Source organism: Acanthochromis polyacanthus, chromosome 21, assembly GCF_021347895.1.
Source record: "Acanthochromis polyacanthus isolate Apoly-LR-REF ecotype Palm Island chromosome 21, KAUST_Apoly_ChrSc, whole genome shotgun sequence".
NCBI classification, from domain to species: domain Eukaryota; kingdom Metazoa; phylum Chordata; class Actinopteri; family Pomacentridae; genus Acanthochromis; species Acanthochromis polyacanthus.
In genome coordinates this window covers 27,586,782-27,602,667 of record NC_067133.1, presented here as the reverse complement: position 1 = coordinate 27,602,667, position 15,886 = coordinate 27,586,782, and the positions used below count along the sequence as shown (strand labels likewise).

The window sequence follows — 15,886 nt, the reverse complement described above, 5'->3', positions numbered from 1 at the left end:
CGTCCATGTTTTAATGTAAAGACGATGTGAGGATTTAGAAATATTTGAATGGACAACAAGTTCTGAAGAAATATTTATGATCCTGAATCATTTCTAGAGGAAAAAATGATAGAGATGAGTGACTCAGTTTGTTGTGAAAATCAGATTTGTTGTTTACATTCACTGAAGAAACACTCTGATGAATTTTATCGACTCAGCAATGTCTTGTTCAAGTAAACCAACTTTCAGTCTCTGACTGTGCTTTAAGGTTCCAGCAGAACACTGATCACGAATTAACTTTGTGACAGCAGGAAAAATGAAATCAGAAATGAGTGTCAGAAATCACACTATTTGTCTGAGCAATCTGAAGAAATCATCAGTCATAAAGTGACTGATATTGTATTCCACATTGAAGGATAATTAGTCACATCATATGAAAACAAATAGAAAATAAATGTCTGACTGAAATAAAGTGTAACACTCCACGAGCTCCTCCCTCATGATGTCCTGATGCAAATCTCCAGTCTGTCCAGTGTACTTCTGTCCTGCTGACTGATCTTGTTCTTTGTGTGGAGCATCAGAGGTCACATCTCCACACTCAGGATGATCAACACACTCACTCTGCTGCTGGTTGCTCTCTCTCTGTCCTGTGAGTTCTCCTGATAACTTGACATGAGAAAACATCAAGCCATCAGTGATTCCAGAAAACTTGTGTGATAACTGTGTGACTTTCTTGTGTGCTTCCTCTCTGCTTTCATCTCATCAGGTTGTACAGGTCAGAGGATGGAGTCTATTCCTTCCAGTTCAGTGGTGAAACGTCCTGGAGAGACTCTCAGTCTGTCCTGCAGAGGATCTGGATTCACATTTAGTTGCTGCAGCATGCACTGGATCAGACAACCTGCAGGAAAAGGACTGGAATGGCTGGGGCGAATCTATAGCGATGCAAGTAAAACTGAGTATTCCAGCAGTGTTCAAGGACGGATAGAAATCAGCAGAGATAACAGCAACAGCATGACGTATCTGAGACTGTCCAACTTACAGCCAGAGGACTCTGCAGTTTATTACTGTGCAAAGCAGTACACAGTGCTCCATGTTAATGAAGAGGCTGTACAAAAACTCCACAGAAAATGTTCCTCCAAAGACCTCAGGGTGGCAGTGGAGGATATGAAATGGATGAAACTAACTGAGCAGTGTGTGACATGAAAACTATGAAAACAACAACTTTTAGCAGAAGATCAAAACAGCAGGTGGGAAATCATGAAAATACTGATATTTATGCAACAAGAACATGAAAGGTCCTCCAACATTTGATGAGTTTAAAAAAATAATTTAGGTATAAAATTTGAAAGTAAAAAAAAACATCATTCTATAAAAAAATCACACATTAGCAAAAAGTCAAATATATTTTTCTATAGATGGAGGAATCAGTGTAAAATATGTATCTATGTGTGTTTGTGAGACACTGTCTTTTGAGTTTGACTTAATACAAACTATTTCCATTCATTTAAATGCTCTCCCATTATCATGACTTCACATCAGTTGAGCTCCAACATCAACATGTTCTCTGCAGCTCTGATTCTGCTGCTGGCTGCTGGATCCTGTGAGGAGCTTTCACTGGATTCACACTCATCGACACATTACAAACACTCAGTAATATGATGAATGCTGGAGATAATGTTGATTTGTGTCTCCACAGGTGTGAACAGTATTGATCTCATCCAGCCAGACTCAGTGCTTGTGCAGCCTGGACAGACTCTGACCATCACCTGTCAGGTCTCTGGTTATTCTGTGACTGATAACAGCTATGCAACAGGTTGGATCAGACAGCGTGAAGGAAAAGCAATGGAATGGATTTGTACTCGGTCATGAAGAGGATATTTTTTACCAGAATGATGCTTTGAAGAATAAGTTTCTTTAGCACACACTTGCTGCTGGATTGGTGACATAAACAGGAAATAATGTGCAGCCTGAAGACACAGCTGTTTATTACTGTGTACGTGGCACAGTGATACAAACCACCAACAGATCTGCACAAACACTCAGAGAACACGAGGCCCAACCACTGACTGACATTTAAAGTCCAAAACTTCAACTATTTTCATGCAAAACAGTAAAAAAAAAGTATTAATATCATGTCTTTTGTGTTAAATGTATGAAAAATATTACTGTTATTATTATTTCTAGCATTGTGTTCATGTTTTTACCTTCTACTTTATTCTATTCGACTTGTTCTTTTCTGTACCTGGATGTGTCATTTTATTATTTCATCTGGTGTTCTTGGTGTTCTTCTTCTTTTTTGTCCTTTCTGTAAAACACTTTGTAAGTTTGATTTTTTACGAGTGCTATATGAATAAAATTATTATTATTGTCCCTGTTACTTTTATTCGTCTTCTTGTTGATCTTCTTCTTCTATTATTATTGTTGTTCTTATGTCTCCACACAAAAATAGAAAGAACAAGTTGACTGTGTGTTTCTACAATATCAGTAATTCAGGTAAACACACAACCATCAACTGTCCCTGTGTTGGAAATAAAACTCAGTTTAAACACACACAGTAAAACTGTCATGTTTTAATGTAAAGCTGGAAATGAGCAGATGATGTGAGGATTCAGAAACATTTAAATACACAACAAGTTCTGACATGTAAAATGAAGAAGAAATGTTTTTCATCATGCATCATTTCTAGTGAAAGAAAATGGATATCAGTGACTCAGTTTGTTCAGAAGATCCGATTTGTTGTTCTTCTATCCACTGAAGTAACATTCAGATGACACTCAACACTTGATCCACTCATCAATGTCTTGTTCAAGCAAATCAACTTTCAGTGTCTTATGGTTAATCTGACTGCTTTAAGGTTACAGCAGAACAATGATCACTAAGAAGCTTTGTGACAGCAGGAAAAATGACATCAGAACTGGATTAAACTGACAGAAGTCACATTGTTATTCCGAGCAGTTAAAAGAAATAATCAAGCATAAAGGTACTGATATTGTCTTCCAAAGTGATGGCTAATCAGTCACATCACATGAAAATAAATTGAAAACAAATGATTTGGTTGAAACAAAGTGTAACACTTCATGAGCTCCTCCCTCATGATGTCCTGATGCAAATCTCCAGTCTGTCCAGTGTACTTCTGTCCTGCTGACTGATCTTGTTCTTTGTGTGGAGCATCAGAGGTCACATCTCCACACTCAGGATGATCAACACACTCACTCTGCTGCTGGTTGCTCTCTCTCTGTCCTGTGAGTTCTCCTGATAACTTGACATGAGAAAACATCAAGCCATCAGTGATTCCAGAAAACTTGTGTGATAACTGTGTGACTTTCTTGTGTGCTTCCTCTCTGCTTTCATCTCATCAGGTTGTACAGGTCAGAGGATGGAGTCTGTTCCTTCCAGTTCAGTGGTGAAACGTCCTGGAGAGACTCTCAGTCTGTCCTGCAGAGGATCTGGATTCACATTCAGTAGCTATGGCATGCGCTGGATCAGACAACCTGCAGGAAAAGGACTGGAATGGATCGGGGCTATTTGGAGCGATGCAAGTGGAACTGCTTATTCCAGCAGTGTTCAAGGACGGATAGAAATCAGCAGAGATAACAGCAACAGCATGACGTATCTGAGACTGTCCGACTTACAGCCAGAGGACTCTGCAGTTTATTACTGTGCAAGACACACACAGTGCTCTGTGTTAATGAAGAGGCCGTACAAAAACTCTCCAGAAAATGTTCCTCCAAAGACCTCAGGGTGGCAGTGGAGGATATGAAATGGATGAAACTAACTGAGCAGTGTGTGACATGAAAACTATGACAACAACAACTTTCAGCAGAAGATCATAACAGCAGGTGTGAAATCATTAAAATACTAATAATGATGATTTGTGTCTCCACAGGTGTGAACAGTATTGATCTCATCCAGCCAGACTCAATGCTTGTTCAGCCTGGACAGACTCTGACCATCACCTGTCAGGTCTCTGGTTATTCTGTGACTGATAACAGCTATGCAACAGGTTGGATCAGACAGCGTGTAGGAAAAGCAATGGAATGGATTTGTACTCGGTCATGAAGAGGATATTTTTTACCAGAATGATGCTTTGAAGCATAAGTTTCTTTAGCACACACTTGCTGCTGCATCGGTGACATTAACAGGAAATAATGTGCAGCCTGAAGACACAGCTGTTTATTACTGTGTACGTGGCACAGTGATACAAACCACCAACAGATCTGCACAAACACTCAGAGAACACGAGGCCCAACCACTAACAGACATTTACAGTCCAAAACTTCAACTATTTTCATGCAAAACAGTAAAAAAAAAAGTATTAATATCATGTCTTTTGTGTTAAATGTATGAAAAATATTACTGTTATTATTATTTCTAGCATTGTGTTCATGTTTTTACCTTCTACTTTATTCTATTCCACTTGTTCTTTTCTGTACCTGGATGTGTCATTTTATTATTTCATCTGGTGTTCTTGGTGTTCTTCTTCTTTTTTGTCCTTTCTGTAAAACACTTTGTAAGTTTGATTTTTTACGAGTGCTATATGAATAAAATTGTTATTATTGTCCCTGTTACTTTTATTCGTCTTCTTGTTGATCTTCTTCTTCTATTATTATTGTTGTTCTTATGTCTCCACACAAAAATAGAAAGAACAAGTTGACTGTGTGTTTCTACAATATCAGTAATTCAGGTAAACACACAACCATCAACTGTCCCTGTGTTGGAAATAAAACTCAGTTTAAACACACACAGTAAAACTGTCATGTTTTAATGTAAAGCTGGAAATGAGCAGATGATGTGAGGATTCAGAAACATTTAAATACACAACAAGTTCTGACATGTAAAATGAAGAAGAAATGTTTTTCATCATGCATCATTTCTAGTGAAAGAAAATGGATATCAGTGACTCAGTTTGTTCAGAAGATCCGATTTGTTGTTCTTCTATCCACTGAAGTAACATTCAGATGACACTCAACACTTGATCCACTCATCAATGTCTTGTTCAAGCAAATCAACTTTCAGTGTCTTATGGTTAATCTGACTGCTTTAAGGTTACAGCAGAACAATGATCACTAAGAAGCTTTGTGACAGCAGGAAAAATGACATCAGAACTGGATTAAACTGACAGAAGTCATATTGTTATTCCGAGCAGTTAAAAGAAATAATCAAGCATAAAGGTACTGATATTGTCTTCCAAAGTGATGGCTAATCAGTCACATCACATGAAAATAAATTGAAAACCAATGATTTGGTTGAAACAAAGTGTAACACTCCATGAGCTCCTCCCTCATGATGTCCTGATGCAAATCTCCAGTCTGTCCAGTGTACTTCTGTCCTGCTGACTGATCTTGTTCTTTGTGTGGAGCATCAGAGGTCACATCTCCACACTCAGGATGATCAACACACTCACTCTGCTGCTGGTTGCTCTCTCTCTGTCCTGTGAGTTCTCCTGATAACTTGACATGAGAAAACATCAAGCCATCAGTGATTCCAGAAAACTTGTGTGATAACTGTGTGACTTTCTTGTGTGCTTCCTCTCTGCTTTCATCTCATCAGGTTGTACAGGTCAGAGGATGGAGTCTATTCCTTCCAGTTCAGTGGTGAAACGTCCTGGAGAGACTCTCAGTCTGTCCTGCAGAGGATCTGGATTCACATTTAGTTGCTGCAGTATGCACTGGATCAGACAACCTGCAGGAAAAGGACTGGAATGGTTGGCCCAAATATATAGCGATGCAAGCAAAACTTTTTATGCCAGCAGTGTTCAAGGACGGATAGAAATCAGCAGAGATAACAGGAACAGCATGGTGTATCTGAGACTGTCCGACTTACAGCCAGAGGACTCTGCAGTTTATTACTGTGCAAAGCACACAGTGCTCCATGTTAATGAAGAGGCTGTACAAAAACTCCACAGAAAATGTTCCTCCAAAGACCTCAGGGTGGCAGTGGAGGATATGAAATGGATGAAACTAACTGAGCAGTGTGTGACATGCAAACTACACTCAACAAAAATATAAACGCAACACTTTTGTTTTTGCTCCAATTTTTTATGAGATGAACTCAAAGATCTAAAACTTTTTCCACATACACAATGTCACCATTTCTCTCAAATATTGTTCACAAATCTGTCTAAATCTGTGATAGTGAGCACTTCTCCTTTGCTGAGATAATCCATCCCACCTCACAGGTGTGCCATATCAAGATGCTGATTAGACACCATGATTAGTGCACAGATGTGCCTTAGACTGTCCACAATAAAAGGACACTCTGAAAGGTGCAGCTTTATCCCACAGATGTGGCAAGAACTGAGGGAGCGTGCCATTGGCATGCTGACAGCAGGAATGTCAACCAGAGCTGTTGCTGGTGTATTGAATGTTCATTTCTCTAGCATAAGCCGTCTCCAAAGGCGCATATGTATGTTTTTATGGACATGGAGGCTTGTATCTGAATTTGTCACATTCTGTTCATTTCTGTCACATGTTTATTTTATTAGACCATAAGAAGACGAGTGCAACAATCCAAGACAAGAAATGAAGATAATAAATCCTGCTGCATGATGCTTAACTGAGATTAGATTTCATGTTATTTCCATAAAATACAATGTTATTTATTTACTGATTCATCTGCTTTTACATGTTTTCTCACATTTCCAGTTTCTGAGCAGCTATTTTTCTCTGAAGTTTCTGAATGTTTGTGTACATCTTTGTCTTTAAACATCTGCAAAAACTGACAGTATTAATAATCCGTATTTACGACATAATCTTGGACACTATCAGTGATTATTTTTGCTGCTAATGAGGTTGTAAATATGAGAATAAATGTATAAATAAGTATAAAAAAAATTACAATACATTGTGCTGATTTGTGCGAAATTCATCACAAATATGTTGATGTACTTACAGAAAAAAAATCTCTCAAAGAAACTCTACAAATCATTTTACAAGACTCACTGATCTATAAAACACAACAGAAAACATCAGAAACTGTCTAAAAACATCAGACTGTCAGCAAAGTTCACAGCACATCAGTTTCACCTCCAACCATGTTGTTTGTAGCTCTACTGCTGCTCTTTGCAGCTGCATCCTGTGAGTCTCTTTGGATTTATGACAGTCTGTACTTCATGATAGAAATATTGTAAATTCTCGATAACATGAAAGAAAAATTTAAATAAATCAAAAATTTGGTAAAGTGTCAAAATGCTACTTGAAGCAAACAAACATAAAATGAAGTGAAATTGTGGAAATATCAGGGAATACAACCAGACCTTTGACTTTAATGGTAATAAAACACCCTCAGTAAATAATTTCTGACTGAGACAAACATTTTTCTTAATACACCATCTGTTATTTGGTCCATGTTATTTATTTTTCATTCTTTTTCTTTCATCTCACGTTATGAAAATGCCCAAAAATGTTCTTTATTTATATGTTCTATTTGTGCATGTAAAGCATGGATCAGTGATCTGCTACATCACAGTGTAAATACAGAATCAAAGGTTGATTAGATGAAACTAGAACAGACTGTCAGTATATTTGCTGCTCCTCCCTCATGATGCCCTGATGCAAATCTCCAGTCTGTCCAGTGTACTTCTGTCCTGCTGACTGATCTTGTTCTTTGTGTGGAGCATCAGAGGTCACATCTCCACACTCAGGATGATCAACACACTCACTCTGCTGCTGGTTGCTCTCTCTCTGTCCTGTGAGTTCTCCTGATAACTTGACATGAGAAAACATCAAGCCATCAGTGATTCCAGAAAACTTGTGTGATAACTGTGTGACTTTCTTGTGTGCTTCCTCTCTGCTTTCATCTCATCAGGTTGTACAGGTCAGAGGATGGAGTCTATTCCTTCCAGTTCAGTGGTGAAACGTCCTGGAGAGACTCTCAGTCTGTCCTGCAGAGGATCTGGATTCACATTCAGTAGCTATGGCATGCGCTGGATCAGACAACCTGCAGGAAAAGGACTGGAATGGATCGGGGCTATTTGGAGCGATGCAAGTGGAACTGCTTATTCCAGCAGTGTTCAAGGACGGATAGAAATCAGCAGAGATAACAGCAACAGCATGACGTATCTGAGACTGTCCGACTTACAGCCAGAGGACTCTACAGTTTATTACTGTGCAAGACACACACAGTGCTCTGTGTTAATGAAGAGGCCGTACAAAAACTCTCCAGAAAATGTTCCTCCAAAGACCTCAGGGTGGCAGTGGAGGATATGAAATGGATGAAACTAACTGAGCAGTGTGTGACATGAAAACTATGAAAACAACAACTTTCAGCAGAAGATCATAACAGCAGGTGTGAAATCATTAAAATACTAATAATGATGATTTATGTCTCCACAGGTGTGAACAGTATTGATCTCATCCAGCCAGACTCAATGCTTGTTCAGCCTGGACAGACTCTGACCATCACCTGTCAGGTCTCTGGTTATTCTGTGACTGATAACAGCTATGCAACAGGTTGGATCAGACAGCGTGAAGGAAAAGCAATGGAATGGATTTGTACTCGGTCATGAAGAGGATATTTTTGTTACCAGAATGATGCTTTGAAGAATAAGTTTCTTTACCACACACTCACTGCTGGATTGGTGACATAAACAGGAAATAATGTGCAGCCTGAAGACACAGCTGTTTATTACTGTGTACGTTACACAGTGATACAAACCACCAACAGACCTGCACAAACACTCAGAGAACATGAAGCCCAACCACTAACAGATAGTCCAAAACTTCAATTATTTACATGCAACAACAGTAATATATATATATATATATATATATATATATATATATATATATATATATATATATATATATATATAATATTGCTAATATTATCTATTTTGGGTGTTAAATGTATGAAAAGCATTATTTTTTGCCTTTTGTTCGTGTTTTTTTTGTCTGACTGTGTCATAATAATGTGTAAAACAGATTGCTGACCACTTTGCTGGTCTGACATTTGTCAAAACATGAAACTGTATTCATGTTGGAATGTTAAACAAATGTAAATCATGTCCTTTAAATAGACGTGGCTTCAAATAAGACAGTTTCTGTTGTATTTTAGGAAACAGGCCTGGCTGTATTGCAACAGAATGTGAAAGAATGTTTTAAAATCTTTATTTTTTTTAAAGGATTTTGTTATTTGGTCTGGTTTTCAATGTTTTGTGGCTTTTAATGTATTTTAGCACATGGACCTTTTAAAGCAAGATATAATGATATGATATAGTCATCATATCATTTACCAATTAAATGTTCCAATTCAACAAAAACAGCAATTTAGTGACACTAATTCTAAAATATATTTCAGACAAATTAAGACACAGTAATATTTTTTGGTTCAAGCAACAGTCAGGACTGAAAATGATTAATGATAGTAAAGACAATTCATAGTAAAGATCTCATGATGAAGTGCAGGAAGCCTGATGTACATTGTTCTATTATATTATATTATATTATATTATATTATATTACATTATATTATATTATATTATATTATATTGCATTATATTATATAATATAATATTATATTATATTATATTATATTGCATTATATTATATTATATTATATTATATTGCATTATATTATATTATATTATATTATATTATATTATATTGCATTATATTATATAATATTATATGACTGTGATTAAAGGTCGATGAACAACTAATCCTGCTTTAAGAAACGTGTCCAAGAATTTACTTTACACATTCTGGCATCAAACATACCGTCCTTACAAAATTATTTAGGGGCCTTGAACAGACCATGTAAGTAATTTCAACATCATGTGCACTTTATGATAATCACCAACCTCTAAATCAGGAGAAAGAATGAGACGGACAATAATGGATGTTGTTCTTCCCTCTTCTGTCAGTCTGAAGACGAGGCTGCTAAACACACCCTAGGCCGTCTCTGTGAAAGGTTGAGCCCCCTTGTCACGTAATCTATAAACTACACCAAGACAAGCTTTATAGAAAAAATAAGCACATTATACCCAATGTCTATTACAAAAAATGTGATCACACATTTCTGTGTGCCACACAAATCCAAACTATAACTTCCAGTGAACAGACATTTTTTTATAAGCCATCAGTATCCTTTGTATGCAAAGTGAACTTCCTCACAGTCTGATATAAAGACTTGACATGTTGCTGTCAGCAGAAGAAGAGAAGCTCCATCAGATCAGCTTCAGTACCAACATGTTCTCTGTAGCTCTGCTGCTGCTGCTGGCTGCTGGATCCTGTGAGTCTCACTGACTGTATGATCACAACACACTGACTGTTGACTGTGATCACACTGATCCAATGTTCAACATGTTTCCTTTACAGGTGTGAAGTGTGAACAGTTGACTCAGCCACAATCTGTGACTGTGCAGCCAGGTCAACGTCTCTCCATCACCTGTCAGGTCTCTTATTCTGTGAGCAGCGACTGGACAAACTGGATCAGACAACCTGAAGGAAAAACACTGGAACGGATCGGTGATGGACGTGTTGGAGGCACTTCAAGCTACAAAGATTCACTGAAGAACAAGTTCAGTATCAGCTCAGACTCTTCCAGCAAAACAGTGACTCTGAATGGACAGAATATGCAGCCTGAAGACTCTGCTGTGTATTACTGTGCCAGATACACACAGTGACACAAATGATCAGTAGACCTGAACAAAAACCCCTCAGTGTCTGAACACTTGTAACATGAAGCCACCAGAGGAGGAGCCCTCAGACCAGGAATGAATTTAAGAACAGAACACTGCTGTATTTTCATTTTAATTGAATTGACACAGCAACTCTTTCTTCAGCAGTGGATACAGAATGATCCAGTTCTTATTCCACTTTTGGTATATTCTATTTGTGGGGGAAGGAGTCCAGGTCCTGCATCCTTAGTGTGAGTTTTCACTTTGGAGAGAGTCTCAGCACATTCTGGTGGCTCCCATCACTTCTCAACAGTGGAAGTTGACAGGAGCTGGTGGGACCTGAACGACATGTACATGCAAGTGTGAAGGACCCCGAAGCCCAGAACAGCTATGAAGGCAAGGCGCCCCCCCCCCCCCCCCCCCCCCCCACACACACACACACACCCCCGTACTTTGAAACTTCCCAAAACATTCACATTTTTGTTGTAATTTTACTTTTTGAGCAACAGGGATCAATGTAGCTCTTTAAGTTTTAAAAAAAATATCTCTAATGAAGGAATGTGAAGATGTGAGTAATTAAATCTAAGTTAAAAAGTAATTAAAATTTATTGTTTATATAAATTGTACATTTATTATTAATTTCTGATGAAAGCACAATTATCCAGCAATCAAAGACTCAGAAATATCTCAGAATGTTGTGATGAAAATATGAACAGTTTGTTGTAATAAATCAGTAAATAAAGTATCTGAACATCCTGTAAAGCACAAGTCCATGAATGTCTTTATGGACATGGAGGCTTGTATCTGAATTTGTCACATTCTGTTCATTTCTGTCACATGTTTATTTTATTAGACCATAAGAAGACGAGTGCAACAATCCAAGACAAGAAAATGAAGATAATAAATCCTGCTGCATGATACTTTACTGAGATTAGATTTTATGTTATTTCCATAAAATACCATATTATTTATTTACTTATTCATCTGCTTTTTCATGTTGTCACACATTTCCAGTTCCTGAGCAGATATTTTTCTCCAAAGTTTCTGAGTGTCTGTGTACATCTTTGTCTTCAAACATCTGCAAAAACTGACAGTATTAATAATCTGTATTTACTACATGATCTTGGATACTATCAGTGATTATTGTTGCTGCTAATGAGGTTGTAAATATTAGAATAAATAAGTAAGAAAAATTACAATACATTGTGCTGATTTGTGTGAAATTCATCACAAATATGATGCCGATGTACTTACAGAAAAAAATTCTCTCAAAGAAACTAATAATAACAATAATATATTTTATTTAATGTGCCTTACAAGGAACTCAAGGATACTTTACAAAGGAATAAAAAAATCAATGAAAATGACAAATCATTACAAATCATTATAAAATACTCACTGATACATAAAAATACCACAAACATGGAGAGCACAGCTTATATAAAGTAACATCAGTAATTGCAAATACACAAGAAACTACATGATATTAGTAAACTGAATCATTATAGTTTCCAGAAACAGAAAAGTTAACAGTTGTTTTAGAAATATTTAGAAATATTTTATGCTGCATTTTAACATGTAATGACATTAAAATATCATGTATGAAGTCAGGAGGTGATTTCCATGTGTGTGTTCATTCTGCAGATACAATAAGTGAACAGACATTTCTATTGGCTTCTCTTGGACCAGCACTGATGCTTCATATGTTCTATGCAAACTCCATGAGCGTCCAGCTTTAAAAACATCAGACTGTCAGCAAAGTTCACAGCACATCAGTTTCACCTCCAACCATGTTGTCTGTAGCTCTACTGCTGCTCTTTGCAGCTGCATCCTGTGAGTCTCTTTGGATTTATGACAGTCTGTACTTCATTCTTTGTAGTATGACTTGATCATTCTACATACAATATTTTCTTGTTTTAACAGGTGTGAAGTGTGAACAGTTGACTCAGCCACAATCTGTGACTGTGCAGCCAGGTCAACGTCTCTCCATCACCTGTCAGGTCTCTTATTCTTTGAGTGACTACAACACAAACTGGATCAGACATCCTGCAGGAAAAGCAATGGAATGGATCGGTGCTGCACTTGTTGGATACACCTCAATTTACAAAGATTCACTGAAGAACAAGTTCAGTATCAACTTAGACTCTTCCAGCAAAACAGCCACTCTGAATGGACAGAATATGCAGCGTGAAGACTCTGCTGTGTATTACTGTGCCAGATACACACAGTGACACAAATGATCAGTAGACCTGAACAAAAACCCCTCAGTGTCTGAACACTTGTAACATGAAGCCACCAGAGGAGGAGCCCTCAGACCAGGAATGAATTCAGACAAATGCAACGAGAAAAATCACCTGTGTCCTGTATATAACACTGAAAATGTGGAAATTTTATCGTCTTGACACCTTGAAATGAAAATTAAAATAAAGCGAAAATTTGGAAAAGTGTCAAAATGCTACTTGAAGTAAACAACTATAAAATGAAGTGAAATTGTGGAAAAAACAGGGAATACAACCAGAACTTTGACTTTAATGGTAATAAAACACCCTCAGTAAATCCTTTCTGACTGAGACAAACATTTTTCTGAAGACACCATTTTTTTATTTGGTCCATGTTATTTATGTTTCATTCTTTTTCTTTCATCTCATGTTACGAAAATGCCCAAAAATGTTAAAATGTTCTATTTGCGAATATAATACATGGATCAGTGATCTGCTACACACAGAATCAAAGGTTGATTAGATGAAACTAGAACAGACTGTCAGTATATTTGCTGCTCCTCCCTCATGATGTCCTGATGCAAATCTCCAGTCTGTCCAGTGTACTTCTGTCCTGCTGACTGATCTTGTTCTTTGTGTGGAGCATCAGAGGTCACATCTCCACACTCAGGATGATCAACACACTCACTCTGCTGCTGGTTGCTCTCTCTCTGTCCTGTGAGTTCTCCTGATAACTTGACATGAGAAAACATCAAGCCATCAGTGATTCCAGAAAACTTGTGTGATAACTGTGTGACTTTCTTGTGTGCTTCCTCTCTGCTTTCATCTCATCAGGTTGTACAGGTCAGAGGATGGAGTCTATTCTTCCAGTTCAGTGGTGAAACGTCCTGGAGAGACTCTCAGTCTGTCCTGCAGAGGATCTGGATTCACATTTAGTTGCTGCAGCATGCACTGGATCAGACAACTTGCAGGAAAAGCACTGGAATGGATCGGAAGAGGCAACTCTGATCCAACAATTAATATTTATTCTAGCAGTGTTCAAGGACGGATAGAAATCAGCAGAGATGACAGCAACAGCATGACGTATCTGAGACTGTCCAACTTACAGCCAGAGGACTCTGCAGTTTATTACTGTGCAAAGCAGTACACAGTGCTCCATGTTAATGAAGAGGCTGTACAAAAACTCCACAGAAAATGTTCCTCCAAAGACCTCAGGGTGTCAGTGGAGGATATGAAATGGATGAAACTAACTGAGCAGTGTGTGACATGAAAACTATTTGTATTTCGACACCCTCTCAAAATAATGGCCGAAGTCATTTTTCTGGTTTTTCAGGAAACACAAAAAACTGAACCACACCACACTGAGCCTTGACCTATAGGCCGTTATACTATACTTTGTAACTTCTTGTTTCTTCAAATTTGCCTTAATAAACTGTATGAGTTAGGAATTACATTTTGTGTAAATGATAAAGTGCTGATATTTATGCATAAAATACATAAATTGGGCCACATAAAGAAATCTAATATCTGATAAAAGTCAGTTAATCTTTACTATTTTCAAAGTGAAAACTGCCATACTATAATACACAATTAAACTTTAAATTTGTCACTGATGAAATTCATTTAAATGACACTGATTGCTGGTCTTCCAACAAGGAATGAGTCTTTAAAGTTAGTGTCTCCTATAAAAAAATAATTATTTATTAAAATAAGAATAAGAGAACTCCTGACACAACATGAACAGAGACTCTCGCTTTTGATAGCCAGCAGGAAATATTAAGTTCAGCTGTTTTTATTGTTGCTGTGAGTTTTTATTTACTCACAGTTTCTTTGTTGGTGCATCTGAGGCTGTTCCTAAATGTCAGGGCTGTTTATAATAAATATGACAACATTTACAACAAGCAGACATGTTTCCTTTAGCCAATATTATTAGGAAGCACTGTGTTAATTTCCACTGTTACGCTGACGACACTCAATTGTATTTATCTATGAAGCCAGATGAAACTGATCAGCTCGCCAGACTGCAAGATTGTCTTAAGGACATAAAGACCTAGACGACCTGTAATTTCCTATTGCTAAATTCAGACAAGACTAAAATTACATTGTTCCACCTGAGAAATATTGTAAAAAATCAGGAACATCCTGCCTCAGAGTGATGCAGAAAAACTAGTCCATTCTTTTGTTACTTTCAGGCTTGACTATTGCAATTCCTAATTATCAGGTTGTCCAAATAGCTCTCTCAAACAGCTGCCCATTTCCACCAGTCTACTCTGCATCACCCTCACTTTACTTGCTCTTCTACAGTGCCTTGTGAAAGTATTCGGCCCCCTTGAACTTTTCAACCTTTCGCCACATTTCAGGCTTCAAACATAAAGATATAAAATTTTAATTTTTTGTCAAGAATCAACAACAATTGGGACACAATCGTGAAGTGGAACGAAATTTATTGGATATTTTAAACTTTTTTAACAAATAAAAACCTGAAAAGTGGGGCGTGCAATATTATTCGGCCCCCTTGCATTAATACTTTGTAGCGCCACCTTTTCCTGCAATTACAGCTGCAAGTCGTTTGGGGTATGTCTCTATCAGTTTTGCACATCGAGAGACTGAAATTCTTGCCCATTCTTCCTTGCAAAACAGCTGGAGCTCAGTGAGGTTGGATGGAGAGCGTTTGTGACCAGCAGTCTTCAGCTCTGCCCACAGATTCTCGATTGGATTCAGGTCTGGACTTTGACTTGGCCATTCTAACACCTGGATACGTTTATTTGTGAACCATTCCATTGTAGATTTGGCTTTATGTTTTGGATCATTGTCCTGTTGGAAGATAAATCTCCGTCCCAGTCTCAGGTCTTTTGCAGACTCCAACAGGTTTTCTTCCAGAATGCTCCTGTATTTGGCTCCATTCATCTTCCCATCAATTTTAACCATCTTCCCTGTCCCTGCTGAAGAAAAGCAGGCCCAAACCATGAGGCTGCCACCACCATGTTTGACAGTGGGGATGGTGTGTTCAGGGTGATGAGCTGTGTTGCTTTTACGCCAAACATATCGTTTTGCATTGTGGCCAAAAAGT

At 37.7% G+C, this 15,886-nt stretch overlaps 1 long non-coding RNA gene across 1 annotated transcript in view; it reads left to right on the top strand.

Moving 5' to 3' along the window:
• Window positions 1-15,886, top strand: part of LOC127531524 (uncharacterized) — a 36,918-nt gene that overhangs the window by 11,002 nt on the left and 10,030 nt on the right. The window contains exon 2 of the long non-coding RNA XR_007938660.1: window positions 12,242-12,430. This is a non-coding gene — a long non-coding RNA (uncharacterized LOC127531524). The remainder of the gene's footprint in view (window positions 1-12,241; window positions 12,431-15,886) is intronic.